This window comes from Helianthus annuus, chromosome 3, assembly GCF_002127325.2.
Source record: "Helianthus annuus cultivar XRQ/B chromosome 3, HanXRQr2.0-SUNRISE, whole genome shotgun sequence".
NCBI classification, from domain to species: Eukaryota; Viridiplantae; Streptophyta; class Magnoliopsida; order Asterales; family Asteraceae; genus Helianthus; species Helianthus annuus.
The window spans coordinates 173,138,260-173,154,601 of record NC_035435.2 but is presented as its reverse complement, the minus strand read 5'-3'; the positions used below and the strand labels follow the sequence as shown (position 1 = coordinate 173,154,601).

The window sequence follows — 16,342 nt, the reverse complement described above, 5'->3', positions numbered from 1 at the left end:
AGATGTAATTATGGTGAGGGGATACGTTATGGTATGATTTATACTTACCGACAGGTGTTCATCCCACATGACGCATTCCTGTATCAAGGTATGCACGAGAGTTCATCTTACCGGTGAGTATACCATTTATCATCTGTTTTGACGTATATGAAAAATGTGAGAAACTCACTTATTTTGATTGAAAACAAGCCCTATGTGATAGAATCACTTATTGATGAGGAACTTGATTTTCATATGCATGAGGGCACAGGAGCAAGTCCGTGAACAGGTCAGTACTTTCGTACAGCAGAGAGACGAACTTGACTCCCGGATAAATGTGATATATTATCACTTATTTGGATGGACATGTGATTGTTGATCACTTATTGAGGTCGTATGCAGTATGTACACGTATGTATAGTATCATGGAAGATCTAGACTTGCGTCCCCGTTATTTTCCGGTAAAAGATACAACCATGATACCCAGATGATAAGCAACATAAAGACCGAATATCTCAGAACCTCGGCAATCTCTCAAACGAAATTTCTGTACTAAGACCATATGCCAATGAGTGGTTCCCACCCGATCTTCACTCGATTTAAGATTTATATCACCCTGCACACTTTAAAATGATTGTGAGCCTACCGATACATCTTATATAGAGCTGCTTATCGTTTTTCAGTTTAGGTTTAAAGAGGTTTAGACAGACCACTGATGTACTATCATTTTCTCTTTTTTTTGCCAGGAAACTCATTTTTGTTTTTCTATTGTTTTTGTGTTTTTAAATTTTTCGATGTTTTTGGATTTTCAAATTTGGATTTACTCCCCCTAAAATCAACAAACTAAGATAAATTTAAAACACAAAGGTATTTACAAAAATGATTTTCCGATGTTGGTTTTACTCTTGCTTGACCTTAATGCCGTTTACCAATAATAAAAAGTCAAATCTTGATTTGTCAAATGCTTTGGTAAAAAGGTCGGCACGTTGGTCATCGGTGTGGACCTTAACAACATCGATTAGCCTTTTATCAAAGCAATCACGTATGAAGTGATATTTGATTTCGATGTGTTTGGTCTTTGAATGCTGCACAGGATTTCTAGAGATCTGTAAGGCAGCAGAATTATCAACGTAAATAGGAGTAGTTAGGAATTCAAAACCGTAGTCACGCAATTGTTGTTGGATCCACAGGACTTGGGAGCAACAACTTGATGCAGCAATGTATTCAGCTTCGCATGTTGATGTAGCTACACACGTCTGCTTCTTGCACTGCCATGTGACTATGCGATTTCCCAAAAACTGACATCCAGCCGTTGTGGATTTGCCGTCGATTTTTGGTCTTTGAATGCTGCACAGGATTTCTAGAGATCTGTAAGGCAGCAGAATTATCAACGTAAATAGGAGTAGTTAGGAATTCAAAACCGTAGTCACGCAATTGTTGTTGGATCCACAGGACTTGGGAGCAACAACTTGAGGCAGCAATGTATTCAGCTTCGCATGTTGATGTAGCTACACACGTCTGCTTCTTGCACTGCCATGTGACTATGCGATTTCCCAAAAACTGACATCCAGCCGTTGTGGATTTGCCGTCGATTTTGCATCCACCAAAATCAGAATCACTGAAAGCGATCAAATCAAAGTTATTATCCCTAGGGTACCATAGACCGGTGTCAGGGCAACCCTTCAAATAACAAAAAATCCTTTTTACAGCTACAAGATGTGAGGCCTTCGGGTTGACTTGATATCTGGCAAGCAGGCACGTTGGGTACATTATATCTGGTCTTGATGCTGTGAGGTACATAAGAGATCCGATCATCGCGCGGTAGTATGCGGGGCTAACAGCTTCACCCTTCAAGTCTCGATTAATTCCGGGATTTTGCTGCAATGGAGGTACCGATGGGCGTTGCATCAGACATCTGGAACCAGCTCAAGATGTCACCAACATATTTAGTCTGATGGATGAATATCCCAGACTCAGTTTGTTGCACTTGTAGGCCCAAAAAGAAAGTCATTTCCCCCATAGCACTCATCTCGAATTTATCCTGCATAATACGCTCGAAATTCCTACACAAAACATCACTAGTAGAACCAAATATAATATCATCAACGTATACCTGTACCAGTAGAAGATCTCCATCTTGTTCTTTGATGAAAAGAGTACAATCGATAAGACCTCTGCGAAATCCATTCTCCAGCAGATAATTAGATAAGGTTGCATACCAAGCTCGTGGTGCTTGATGTAGACCATAGAGACCTTTGTTCTCGGAATGCCCCCCACTTGTAGGTCCGGCTAGGGGAGGATCTAGTCGCATAATCCTTGTGTACAAACCAACCCGGTTGTGCGGAATCCAACCGAGATAGCAAACCGAGATTGAACACGTAAATGATAGACACGAGATTCAACGATTAACACCAATGTATTAATGCTTGAAAACAGTTACAATACAATGCTTACAAATACACTCTGTAAACTCTCTCTCTCTCTCGTGTGTGTGTTCTCTCACACTTGTGTTCTCTATCTATCTTCTCTTCTGTCTGATATGGTCTATTTATAGCACCAACATTGACGAAACAGAAGATCGACGATGAAATGGAACATCTTCGACGAAACACATGGCCAAAATGACGAAACAGGAAAGGATATGAAATATGGTCGACGAAACAGACTTGTTTTGTCGACATCACACATGTTTCGTCGATCTGGGCTTTGGCCCAAAACAGTTGAGGCCCATGCTGTGTTTCGTCTACTTGGTTTCAGCCCAATGGTACTAATCTGGCCTGGTGCTCAAGGTTTGGCTCTCTAGCTTTGTGTATGGAACTTTGGAACCCACGACGGAGGAATGTCGTGACGTTAGACTTGAGCCGAACCTTAGCCGAACCGAACTGAGTCGCGTCCACATATCGTGTACTAACAAACTCCCCCTTGGACGCTACTCATGAGGTTCATCTTTCATGTCTTCTATGTCGGAGGATCTTCAAAGTCTTCACGTCTTATAAGCAGAAAGTGTATCGACAAACTCCCTCTTTTTATGTAGGATGTGTGTTAACAAACTCCCCCTTAACATAAGCTCTCCCTTGAGTTATGCTAGTGAATCTTTTGATCTTCAATACTTGAGATCCTTGTGGTGTTGATGATTGATCAGCGGCAACTCGATCATCTTTATCCTTTGAGGGCCTTCACGTAGTGTCTTCATTCCAAAGCTTGTCATCGAACATGTTCTCCTTGCCTTTAGCATCTGCACATGCAAGAAACCTAAACGCGTAATGAGAACAAATGCTTGGAATATAGTTAACATAAACAAACGACACACATGTGACCATTATTCAATCAACTACCGTCCGACAGTTTGAAAGTTTAACAAATTTATCAATTTTAGTTTTAACTTTCAAAACTTGCAAATTTTGACCGTTTATGAAGATTTAGTCGATTTGGTTTTCAATCAGGTTTCAGGTAACGAAGACTCGAGCTCCAACATCGTACAATCGAAAATAAGATAGAAATAAAATTTTTTGGTTTTTAGAAAGTTTATATTAAAACACACCTAAAATCTTTTTGGTATTTTTGAATATTTCAAATGTAAAGACTGAAAGCAGTAAATAAATATATACAGAGACGCAGAAACTGAAAGCATTAAATAAATATTTACAGACATTCTTTTTGCGAGTTTCGAGGGTAAGAGAATCATATCAGTGTACGGTCACGCCAAAACGCTCTTGTTGTTCAATTAGTTCACATTAAGATAAGCATCCTATAACGATTATCGGTATTGTTGTCCACATAAGCTCAACTTATCAGATGTAATCATGGCGAGGGGATACGTTAAGGTATGATTTATACTTACCGACCGGTGTTCATCCACACACGACACATTCCCGTATCAAGGTATGCACGAGAGTTCATCTTACCGGTGAGTATTCTGATTATCATCTGTTTGACCGTATAAAAGAATGTGACAAACTCACTTATTTTGATTGAAAACAAGCCCTATGTGATAGAATCACTTATTGATGAGGAACTTGATTTTCATATGCATGAGGGCACAGGAGCAAGTCCGTGAACAGGTCAGTACTTTCGTACAGCAGAGAGACGAACTTGACTCCCGGATAAATGTGATATATTATCACTTATTTGGATGGACATGTGACTGTTGATCACTTATTGAGATCGTATGCAGTATGTACACGTATGTATAGTATCATGGAAGATCTAGACTTGCGTCCCCGTTATTTTCCGGTAAAAGATACAACCATGATACCCAGATGATAAGCAGCATAAAGACCGATACCCAACGTGCTGCACATGATTTCTAGTGATCTGCACATGATTTCGATGTGTTTGGTCTTTGAACGCAATTGTTGTTGGATCCACAGGACTTGGGAGCAACAACTTGAGGCAGCAATATATTCAGCTTCGCATGTTGATGTAGCTACACACGTCTGCTTCTTGCACTGCCATGTGACTAGGCGATTTCCCAAAAACTGACATCTAGCCGTTGTGGATTTGCCGTCGATTTTGCATCCACCAAAATCAGAATCACTGAAAGCGATCAAATCAAAGTTATTATCCCTAGGGTACCATAGACCGGTGTCACGACAACCCTTCAAATAACAAAAAATCCTTTTTACAGCTACAAGATGTGAGGCCTTCGGGTTGACTTGATATCTGGCAAGCAGGCACGTTGGGTACATTATATCTGGTCTTGATGCTGTGAGGTACATAAGAGATCCGATCATCGCGCGGTAGTATGAGGGGCTAACAGCTTCACCCTTCAAGTCTGGATTAATTCCGTGATTTTGCTGCAATGGGGTACCGATGGGCGTTGCATCAGACATCTGGAACCGGCTCAAGATGTCACCAACATATTTAGTCTGATGGATGAATATCCCAGACTCAGTTTGTTGCACTTGTAGGCCCAAAAAGAAAGTCATTTTCCCCCATAGCACTCATCTCGAATTTATCCTGCATAATACGCTCGAAATTCCTACACAAAACATCATTAGTAGAACCAAATATAATATCATCAAAGTATACTTGTACCAGTAGAAGATCTCCATCTTGTTCTTTGATGAAAAGAGTACAATCGATAAGACCTCTGCGAAATCCATTCTCCAGCAGATAATTAGATAAGGTTGCATACCAAGCTCGTGGTGCTTGATGTAGACCATAGAGAGCTTTGTTCAGCAACCAAACCCGATCGGGATGGATAGGATCTTCAAAACCTGGAGGCTGTTCGACGTACACCTCTTCTTCAACCACACCATGTAAGAATGCACTTTTGACGTCCATCTGGTAAACCTTGAATCCTTTGAATGAGGCATAAGCCAGAAAGATCTGAATTGCTTCCAGACGTGCAACAGGTGCATAAACTTCGTTGTAGTCGATCCCTTCTATCTGACGAAAACCTTGAACGACTAATCTTGCTTTGTTTCGGATAACGACTCCACGGTCATCCTTTTTGCATTTATACACCCAACGGGTACCAATATTCTTGTAGTTCTCAGGTTTCTCAACTAGCTTCCAGACACCTAGCTTCTGGAATTGTTGCAGTTCTTCCTGCATTGCTTCAACCCAAGAATTATCTTTCAAAGCTTCTTTAATAGATTTTGGTTCTTCTTGTGAAACGTAACACGCAAAGGACCAATCGTTTTGTTGACCAGATTCTCGAATAGCTGCATACAAGCCTGCATTGTTGTTGTTTCGCAACATGTTTCTTGTTTGAATGCCACTCTGTACATTTCCGATGATGTTTTGTTGAGGATGGGTATTGTGAATCCTTGTTTCTGGATTATCTTGAACTGGAATATTTGTACCTAGATTGTTAAGATTGAGATCAACAACCAATTCAATACCCGGAATTGACGAAGAGGATGATGCAGTAGCTTCAGCTGTTCTAGGGGCGTCCACTGGAGGCGTACCCTCTGAAGTACCATGAACTGCTGTTGTTGGAGCCTCTTGATCTGCATCGAGAAATTCATCATCCTCTGAAGATTCGTTCAATTCGGTAGCATCGTGAAAATCCTCATTGTCGAGAGCATTATTGTTCACTGAAGATGGTTCTTGATTGACAATAATTGGGCGAACCAACGGTGAATCTGTTGCGTTGTCACTCTCGAAAAACATCCTTGCCGCAACATTTTCTTCAACTGCTTCAACATTGATCGAATTGAAAAAGTCATCGTACTCAAACATCCAAGGCTGACCAGGACATTTGACTGGCAATGTGTGCCTTTGTACTCTGACTTCAGACCATTCCTCGACCCTTTTAGTCTCTAGATTCCAGACTCTTAAGTTCAGGGTGTCATACCCAAGAAAGTATCCTTCAATTACTTTTGCCCCAAACTTTCCATTAGGATCGATTATTGTGCACGGAGCTCCAAACGGTTCAAGATATGACAAATCTGGTTTCCATTTGTTAAGAAGCTCAAAGCAGGTCTTGTTGTGCCTTTTGACTGTAAGGACTCGGTTCAACGTGTAACATGCAGAGGCCACAGCTTCAGTCCAGAAGGGAATCGACAACTGTGACTCTACTAACATTGTCCTAGCAGTCTCGATCAATGTACGGTTCTTACGTTCAGCGACGCCATTCTGTTGAGGAGTGTAAGCCGCACTAAATTCGTGAAGAATACCTTTTGAAGTGCAAAACTCCGCCATGGCATGATTTTTAAATTCTGTACCATTGTCGCTGCGTATCCGTCTAACTTTCAACTTATACAAATTCTCAATCTGAATGATCAAGTTTTTTATAATACCGAAAGTTTCACTCTTGTGTGCCATGAACGCCACCCAAGAAAATCTTGAATAATCATCAGTTATCACGAGGCAATATTGATCATTCCGGATGCTTTTATGCTTGACAGGACCGAACAAATCCATGTGCAAACGTTCGAGCGGAACGGCCACCGTGTTGATCTTCTTAGTCGGGTGTCGCTTCTTCGTTTGTTTTCCTTTCTGGCACGAAACACAGATGTCTTGAAGATGGAAGTTTTTAAGAGGAACACCATTCACCAATTCATTTGACACCAAATGATTCATTTTGCGTAAGTGAATGTGACCCATTCGTCTGTGCCAAGAGATTGAGTCTTTTTCTGTGGCTTTGGAAACGAAACAGGTTGCTTGTGCAGACGTTGTAATAGATTGGCTCATATCAAGGACATACAAATCATTTATCCTTGGAGCAGATAAGAGAATCCATTCTTTTGGAATTTTGAAGCTTGGTTTCAGCACATAACATCCATTTGCATCAAAGTGTACTGAAAACTGTTTATCACAAATTTGTGAAACGCTGAGAAGATTGTGATCAAGTTGTTGCACAAAGTTGATCTTATCAAAGCTTACAACCCCGTTGGATATCATTCCTTCACTAGTAATATATCCGCCTTTATCTCCAGCAAAAGCAACATAACCTCCTCTAATAGATTTAACGTCGTAGAGAAGCTTCATGTCGCCTGTCATGTGCCTGGATGCCCCACTATCAACAATCCAATGACTACTGATAGTTCCTCCTGGAACACCCTGCACATGAACTCACTTGATTAGTTGGAGATGGGGACCCAAGCCATTGCGGTCTTGGGTCTTCCATTTTCATCAAAAACAATTACTTCCACTTTTTGATGGTTAGGAAATTGTGATGGCCCCCCTGAATTTGTGGTCATTTTAGGTTTCCATGTCTGTTGAGTTTTACCAGTTTGACTGTTTGAAAATTTAACTTTGTGATTGTTTGAAGTTTTTGAAAACTTTGAACTTTTTGGTTTAACTGAAATAGATTGTTTTTGAACCACATCAGTTTTAAGTGCTTTCTCAATTACCTTGACTTGTTGGCGTTTCTGTTTCTTTTCCCTTTCTCTTACAAGGCGGGGATCTTGTTTTGCAGAAACAGATCGCTTTTGGTAATTTCGTTCACGGGGATCATCAACTTTGGCTTTTAACTTATGAAGATACGGAAAATTTCGAATTATATGCCCAATTTCACCACATTCAAAACATGATCTTCGTTCAATAAACCCCGAAGTAACATGTGATTGTCTTGTCGATGATGAACTTTGTGATCCGGAGGTACTTGGTTTAGAACTGTTTGGTTCATTTCTTTTCAACACTTTTGCTTGCTTAACAAAATCTAAGTTAGATTTGTTTTCAAAAGTTTCAATTTTGTCCGTTCCCTTTGATTTCACAAAGTTCACCTTCTTGTCCTTTTTCTGAGTATGTTTCCTTTGACCTTGAGTCGGTAATTTGCCTTTTGGTTTGGTATGATTTTGCTGCTTTTTCACTGTCGGTAATTTCTGATTGCCATATTGTTTTCGAACTTCGGCCTTTGGAATCGGAGGGCATTGTGTTACCACAACATGTGAACCCGACTTTCCCAAAAACTTACTTGTCGAATTTTCAAAAACTTTACTGATTAAAGATTGATTTACATTCTTAATCGGAAAATCTTTGTCAGAGTAAATTTTATCATCATCAACAAGAGTGTACAGCAAATTCACACTCTCAGACTCTTTTGCAGACGTGGACTCGATTGGAACAATCTTAGCGGGTTTTGCGGGAGGATCACATAGAATATGATTTTCAAGAGGTATGTCCTCTTCTTTGATTACCGCATCAGACTTTGCTGAGTCAGTATCATCGGGTTCATCATCAGAAGAATCAGCATCCTCAACAACAACTGGAGGATGCTGATTCTGTTCAGCAGAAGACACACATGTATCTGCTGACACATCCGAATCTGATGATACTTCCTTCTTGTATCCAAGTCCGGTTGCAAATTCCTCAATATCCAAAGGAACAGATGGTTCACAGTAAGTTCTATCCTCCTCATCAGGCATGGCATCATAATTGTGTCTCACAGGTGGTGGACATTTCTTATATCCAATGCATGTGACATCCTTTTTCTCTTTATGAACATCTATGATGTGATCCAACACATAGCTAGAGCTTAAATAACTGTCTAACTTGAGCTGGATCGCCTCACTTTCAGTTTTAACACAAGCCATCTCTTTTTGCATTATCTCAAGGCGATTGATATACAAATTTATGTCAGTTTGTTTTCTTGAAACCATTTTTGTCAGCTCAGTTTTATCTTTCTTTAATATTTCAATCACCGATTTAAATTCCTTTTCATGGTTTTCATAATACATGTTGGCTTCTGTGCATTTAGAAAGATCTACTGTAAACTTTTGGTTGTGGATGAATGTCACATCATACTTGTTTTGCAAAGCCTCATGTTTGCTTTGGAAATCACACCACTTAGCATTCAAAGAAACATGTTTGTTTTGCAAGTCAAACAAGTTAGCTTTTAAAGCATCATGTTTGCCTTGCAACTCAGACATATTTGCATCCAAATCAGCACATTTAACACTTAAGCTAACACAATTATCACAATCAACAACAGTAGGTTCATCGACACATACCTGACTTGATGAACTGCCAACATTAGCCATAAAGGCTGAATGTAGAGAAGAAGAAGAATAAGCAGTTGATCCACCAATATAGATCTCCTATGATTTCCTGCTGCAGCTTCTTCCAATAGCTCATCAACATCTGCATCGACTGACACACTTGATGTGTCATCCAAATGACCATCACCTGAGTTTGAGGATTCTTCATCCGAGCTTCTATTGTAACCGGAACTGTCTTCGTCTTCAGAAGATTCATCACAATTGGTGGAAGATTCTCCACCATTGGCGTGCTTAAGATCTTTGACAACCTCAGCAAAACAAGCTGTTCCATCCGGAGTATCATTTCCCAACTGAATTGACCAATCACAACCTTCATCTACTTGTACCACAAGAGCCTGGTTGGCATTTGATGGTCCTGCCTGACTTGGGTTGTTAACAGGTATCAACGTACACTCGTTATTCCTGTTCTGATTCTGTTGGTTGCCTTGATTGCCTTGATTCCTGAACGGATTCTGGTTCCCATGCTGAGCTGGCTTTGTACATTCTCTCTTGAAGTGACCTCACTCACCATAGTTGAAGCACTTAACAGACTGCTTATCGAACCCATACTTGGTCTCTTTCTTGCTTTCCAAGCTGGTTCTGCCAGTCCTTTCCATAAAATCCTTTGCTCGCCTTACAGCACTTGCGAAAGCCCATTTGATATCCATCAAATCCATTTCCTCCTTATCGATCTGCTGATAATCTTCTTGTGTCAGATTGATGTTTCCGACCTGACCTTCTACTAACCCACAATACGCGCTCACCAAGTTGTTCAGTAGCTCCATATGTTCTTTTGCTACTTCAATACTTACTTTCGAGAAGCTTGACGTGTCAAGCCGTACTGTATTTGGCTTAGATGGCTGACCAGCAGATGATGTGCTTCCATAACAAGCTTGTTGTTGAACAGGAAGTGGATTCCCATATAAATCAGTTGCTACGGTAGACCTTTGGGTTTGCTGCTGGGGAACTGGTTGTAGTGGATTTCCATACAAGTCTGTGGTTGGAGCTGGCTTAACAGGAACTTGTATCGAATTGCCATACAAATCTGTGCTTGTGACAAACGCCGTTTGAAGTGGAGCATGTGAAACTGGTCTTGCAGAAGTGCTAGAAGTTCCATAATACATATCAGGATTTTGTGGCACTGGAACCCTTTTCGCCTTTAGGGTTTCTTCCTGATCTTTGTTTTCCAAGAGCTGAACGAAGTCATTGATGTTTGTCGTAGCCAATACTCCGTTGTATTTCAGGATTTCCAAGAAACTATTCCATTGAGGTGGCAACGCATCGGCAAACTTTGTGACTACCTCTGCTGGAGTTGTTACTACCCCATAATTACCCAATTCAGTAAGCAAGTGATAAAACCGACTAGTCAAATCTCCCAAGGATTCCTTTTCCATACACGTGAAGCCATCAAACTCTTTCTTGAGTAAGTCATGTCGCAATTGGCGTGTCGCTTCATTTCCTACCCCTCTCGTCTCCAACGCACCCCATAATCGCTTTGTCGTTTTGAAGCTGACAAATTGATGATAGATCTCCTTGCTCAACGCCTGAGTTAGAATAGCATATGCCTTCTTTTCTAAATCATATGCCTTTTTCTGATCTTCCGAAAGATCGGCAAATGTCGCGGCGGTTGAAGCGGCAACCTCAAGAGTTTGATCAAAATCTGTGGTAAAACGTAACCACAATTCCGTGTTTTGCCCAAGGACGTATGTATGGAATCTATCTACCCATCCAGGATATTCGTTTATGTGCATCAATTTCGGTGGGCGATTTAGACTTTCGGTCTCGCTTTCGCTTAAGAGAATGCTTTGAATACTTGGAGTTTGATTTGAAACAAACGCCCACTGACCGGTTGAAATTGGATTTGCTTGCGAGGATATCGGTGCGGGAGACTCGGCCCATGATGGCGACAAACCCGTACTTCTATACTTGCTTTCTGCCGTAGACGGATTACCCCACCAATCCGGATTCATTTTGAATACTTAAAACTGATTATCTGATAAAATCACTTGAAACAGGCAGTTAAAACACTTTTACAACTCCTCTGTTAAAAATTTACAACAATCACGACGAAACACATTCCAGGAAACACACTCTTGTTTAAAATCGACGAAACTGGATTTGTTTTGATAATCGACAAAAACAAACTGTGAACTTAGCGACGAAACTGATTCCTTTGTGATGTCGACGAAACTGGATTTAAATTCTTGGCGACGAAACTGAATTTCTGATCGACGAAACACACTTGTGTTTTTTAACCCGACGAAACTAATAAATAGACGACGAAACAGGATTGTTTGTGACAAACGATGAAACCCAGCTTGTGTTTCGTCGAAGGCGTTTTTGGCGAAATGCTTTGTTTCGTCTGTTGTGCGTTTCGTCGAAAAAGTAACAGAGAGAGTTGGTGAAAAGTTGGTGAGACTTTTCGGCTCAACCTTATCCTAACTGACACTTGACACAACTTTTCAAACTTACACCATGCTCAATTTACCAACCAAAGCATGGCTATCAATATTTTAATCAAATTACAATTTTCAAAACACAAACAACTTGACAGTTACTTTCCAAAGGATCAAAAGGTTGAAAATATCAAGAACACTTTGAAGATGCTTATGAACATATGAAGAACAACCCAAAAATTTATGAATTTTCCGGTAAACTTATGAGTTTCCCGGTGAACGGAAATTTCCGAACACAAGTTTTTGCTTGAAGCTTCACTAAAAACCTTAATAAACAAGGTTTTCTTTGAACTAACAACAAAAACACCAGAAATTTCGAAGTTATAAGCTGATTTTTCAAGAAAAATACAAACTTCAAAAATCCGGAAAACACCCAAAACCACTCGGTTTTAACAAGGAGAAGAGCCAAGGCTCTGATACCACTTGTAGGTCCGGCTAGAGGAGGATCTAGTCGCCTAATCCTTGTGTACAAACCAACCCGGTTGTGCGGAATCCAACCGAGATAGCAAACCGAGATTGAACACGTAAATGATAGACACGAGATTCAACGATTAACACCAATGTATTAATGCTTGAAAACAGTTACAATACAATGTTTACAAATACGCTCTGTAAACTCTCTCTCTCGTGTGTGTGTTCTCTCACACTTGTGTTCTCTATCTATCTTCTCTTCTGTCTGATATGGTCTATTTATAGCACCAGCATTGACGAAACAGAAGATCAACGACGAAATGGAACATCTTCGACGAAACACATGGCCAAAACGACGAAACAGGAAAGGATATGAAACATGGTCGACGAAACAGACTTGTTTCATCGACATCACACATGTTTCGTCGATCTGGGCTTTGGCCCAAAACAGTTGAGGCCCATGCTGTGTTTCGTCTACTTGGTTTCAGCCCAAGGCTACTAATCTGGCCTGGTGCTCAAGGTTTGGCTCTCTAGCTTTGTGTATGGAACTTTGGAACGCACGACGGAGGAATGTCGTGACGTTAGACTTGAGCCGAACCTTAGCCGAACCGAACTGAGTCGCGTCCACATATCGTGTACTAACAAAAGACAAGGATAATAAGACTCACTAAAGACCCAATATACAAATAAGAAGGGGGGGGGGACTTTTTTGACATGAAATTTATATATCCATATATCTCTATCTCTGACTCAATGAGATGATACAAAGAAAAGCTATACCAAAAAAGGGTTCAAATAGACGTATTGGTTGGTTCACGTAACAGTATACGTAAAATACCAAAGGGGGTTATTCATATTCAAGCAAGTTTCAATAATACCATTGTGACTGTTATAGATGTATGAGGGCGAGTGGTTACTTGGTCCTCTGGCGGTACTTGTGGCTTTTGAGGTACAAGAAGAGGGACGCCATTTGCTGCTCAAAGCGCAGCGGCAAATGCTATTCATGCAGTAGTAGATCAAGGTATGCAACGCGCATAAGTCATGATTAAAGGTCCCGGTCTCGGAAGAGACGCATCATTACGTGCTATTCGCAGAAGTGGTATACTATTAACTTTCGTACGGGATGTAACCCATAGTGGTTGTAACCCTTTTTCTTTGTTTTGTTGCGTCTGGAATAAACCCTCATGGGTGTCGGATCTGTATCATTTTTCTTTTATCACCACACAATCTGAGTTTGTTCATGTGTTATAAACTTAATTATAATCATCTATTTGTTTAGAAAGTGGGTTGCAAATATTATGTGTAGTTTCTATTCCAATTGAATTCCAACAATTACATTAAGCTACTTACATTAGAGATAGAAGTTCCCAGTTAAAAAGAAAATAAAGTTGATCAATAAAATATCAGATTTAACATATTTAACCTAAGTATGAGACTCAATATAGCGGCATTAGATTGATTGAATCTTTAACTTTTAACTTAACCATAAAAAAATACACGGGTATGGCATTAATGGTTATGTCCTTTATCAATAGGTTTCATTTGTTTGCAAAATTGTGCATGTATCCAACCAATTGGTAGGATTATGCATAATCTTTAGAAACATATCAAATCAAACAATTTGAACAAAAATTTATGAAAATGGCACCAAAACAATAAAAAAGCGTGACTCAAGATTGTAGGTCCTTATAAAGATCTTATAATTAAATACCTATTCTTTGTTGTTTAATGCATAAACAAGTGCAGAATCCAAGTTATACAACCGAAGCAAGCACACAATCAATAACACAAAGATATCACTTCAAAAGCTGAATGTATTGATTTCAGCAGAGTAACAGTACATGAACACACAATAGTATGCACCCACTCTCTGAAAATGTGCTCTCTACTGAATGAAACAAAGACTGCAGTATATATACACATTTTGCAGGTCTAATCAACAAAGGTGTCTTTGTGATATGCGAAGGTGACCTGTCAAGGGAGAAGGTCCACCTTCGCAAACAACATCCAGCAAAGGTGACCAAAGGTCCACCTTCGCATCAAAACACACAAGAAAGACCACCTTCCTGATTACGAAGGTCACAACCACCTTCGGCTGTTTCATATTAACACAGAAACATAAACACTAACTATTGCCCAAGTCAAGACTGGAGGATGTCTTGACTTGGTCAACTTACATCAAAACACAAATTACTATTTAAGTAAAGACCATATCATTACAAAACATTAACATTACAAGCTACAGACATAAACGTATCAACAAAGATATATTACATTCACCATATGATGAACATGAAATTCATAGCTTTAACTCATAGTGATGATTCCCATATTGACTTCTAAACGAGTTAGATCTTGAAATATAAAAGGGCAGAAGTGCCATCAAGTCCCTTTGCCCTATAATAATCTACGTATTCTTTTATTGTTGTGCCTCTATACTTGGCTGGATTGTCTTCTGAAAGCAACTCAGTGATTGGTGCATACACCTTCGATGTCTGAATTGAACCCGTGGTAAAAAATGATGCCACCGATACTCTTGGCCCAACCTTGTTTGCCACCACTTTGTGTTGCGCACTCACAAACTTGTCGTTTGTAATCAACTGCAAAATTCCAATGGATTTATTTTAATACACTATGCTTTTAACGTCTAAGTCTAAATTTCAGTTTCAAATATATTTGACTCTTGTTAATAACTTTACGACAATCATATCAAGTTGGAAATATCAAGTATTAAATAATAGACCAATAAAACGACATTGAAGCTTGTTACTCCGTGTGTGAGACGAAGAGAGAAAGAGAGAGGGTAGAGGGTGAGAGAGATGCCTGCAACAAATCTCCAGCGTTCACTACAAGAGCTCCCGGCATAGGAGGAACATCAGTCCATTGATCCTCATAAAAAACCTTAAGGCCACCAATATGATCTTGTAGAAGAATCGTGATGAAATCACTGTCAGTGTGGTCTCGAGTCCCTATCGTTAATTCAGGTTGTGGGCAAGAAGGATAGTAATGTCCAAGAACAGCAAGTCCGTCAGCACATCCTATGTCCACAAAGTGATTGCGGTCGAGCCCAAGAGCCTCGGACATCAACTCAAACAAACAAACCCCAAGTTTCATCACTTGTTTCGAATACTCCAACAAAATATCCCTACAACAATATCCAGTCAAACAATAGTGATTAAAACTTACCGATGCAAATAATTCAAGGTTTAATGCAACTAACCTATTTCAGTGTAGTCAGTAAAAAAAAACTTAATGATTACTAATTCATTTTATCGAAAAAGATTTTTTATTTTTTTTTGTTAAGTGAAGTCAACTAAATATAAGCATATAACTCAATCTCAATCACATTCCGGAAACAAACAATAATCTCACCATCTTCTCCTATAGATTATATATAATATTTTGGACTTTCACCCACCTAACCAGCTAATCAATCACAAAGTAAATTATTGGATGCATTAAAAAAATAAAAAGCAAAACCTGCAAGGCGATGGCAACTCTTGTGGTTCGGGAGGGTTAGGAACCATGGTGCAGTAAAAGGAGTCTCGCCAGTTAGTCACTGGTGCAGCATACAAGTCAAAGTTGCTGTTATACACCACCCTACTCTTCCCACTAGGATCTCTTGTGTACCACTGCTTCTTCACCTCAGTGTCTTGCTCATGAAAATCCACCACTCCTTTTATCATCTGATCATCTCCTCCAATATATTAATCGGGATTCCATGATTCACCATCTGAAAGAATCCCCAGCTCTCCAATGCACCCTTCACTTGCTCGATTACCTCTTTTCGTTGTATCGGATTGTTATCGATTCCTTGAAGGTCGATGGTAGGAAGAGTTAGCTCGGGTTGTTGGGAGTTGAGGTTTTCGGGTGAAGGTAGATGAAATATTCTCGGGACTTTTGTTATACCGGCGTCAACAAGTCCTTTGACGCCGGTTTTGGTTTCGTCGAACGCCCTGAGCTCCGCTTTCCGGTCCGGTTGACATGTAGACGTGTCATTGAGGACCATTTTGTTTGTCATCTAGAAAACAAAAACCTTGAAGTGATATATAATAGATATGAATA

General features: G+C 39.9%; 1 pseudogene; it reads right to left on the bottom strand.

Moving 5' to 3' along the window:
* Positions 1-14,471: 14,471 nt before the first annotated feature.
* On the bottom strand, positions 14,472-16,311 carry LOC110930945 (annotated as a pseudogene).
* Between the last annotated feature and the right edge of the window lie 31 nt (positions 16,312-16,342).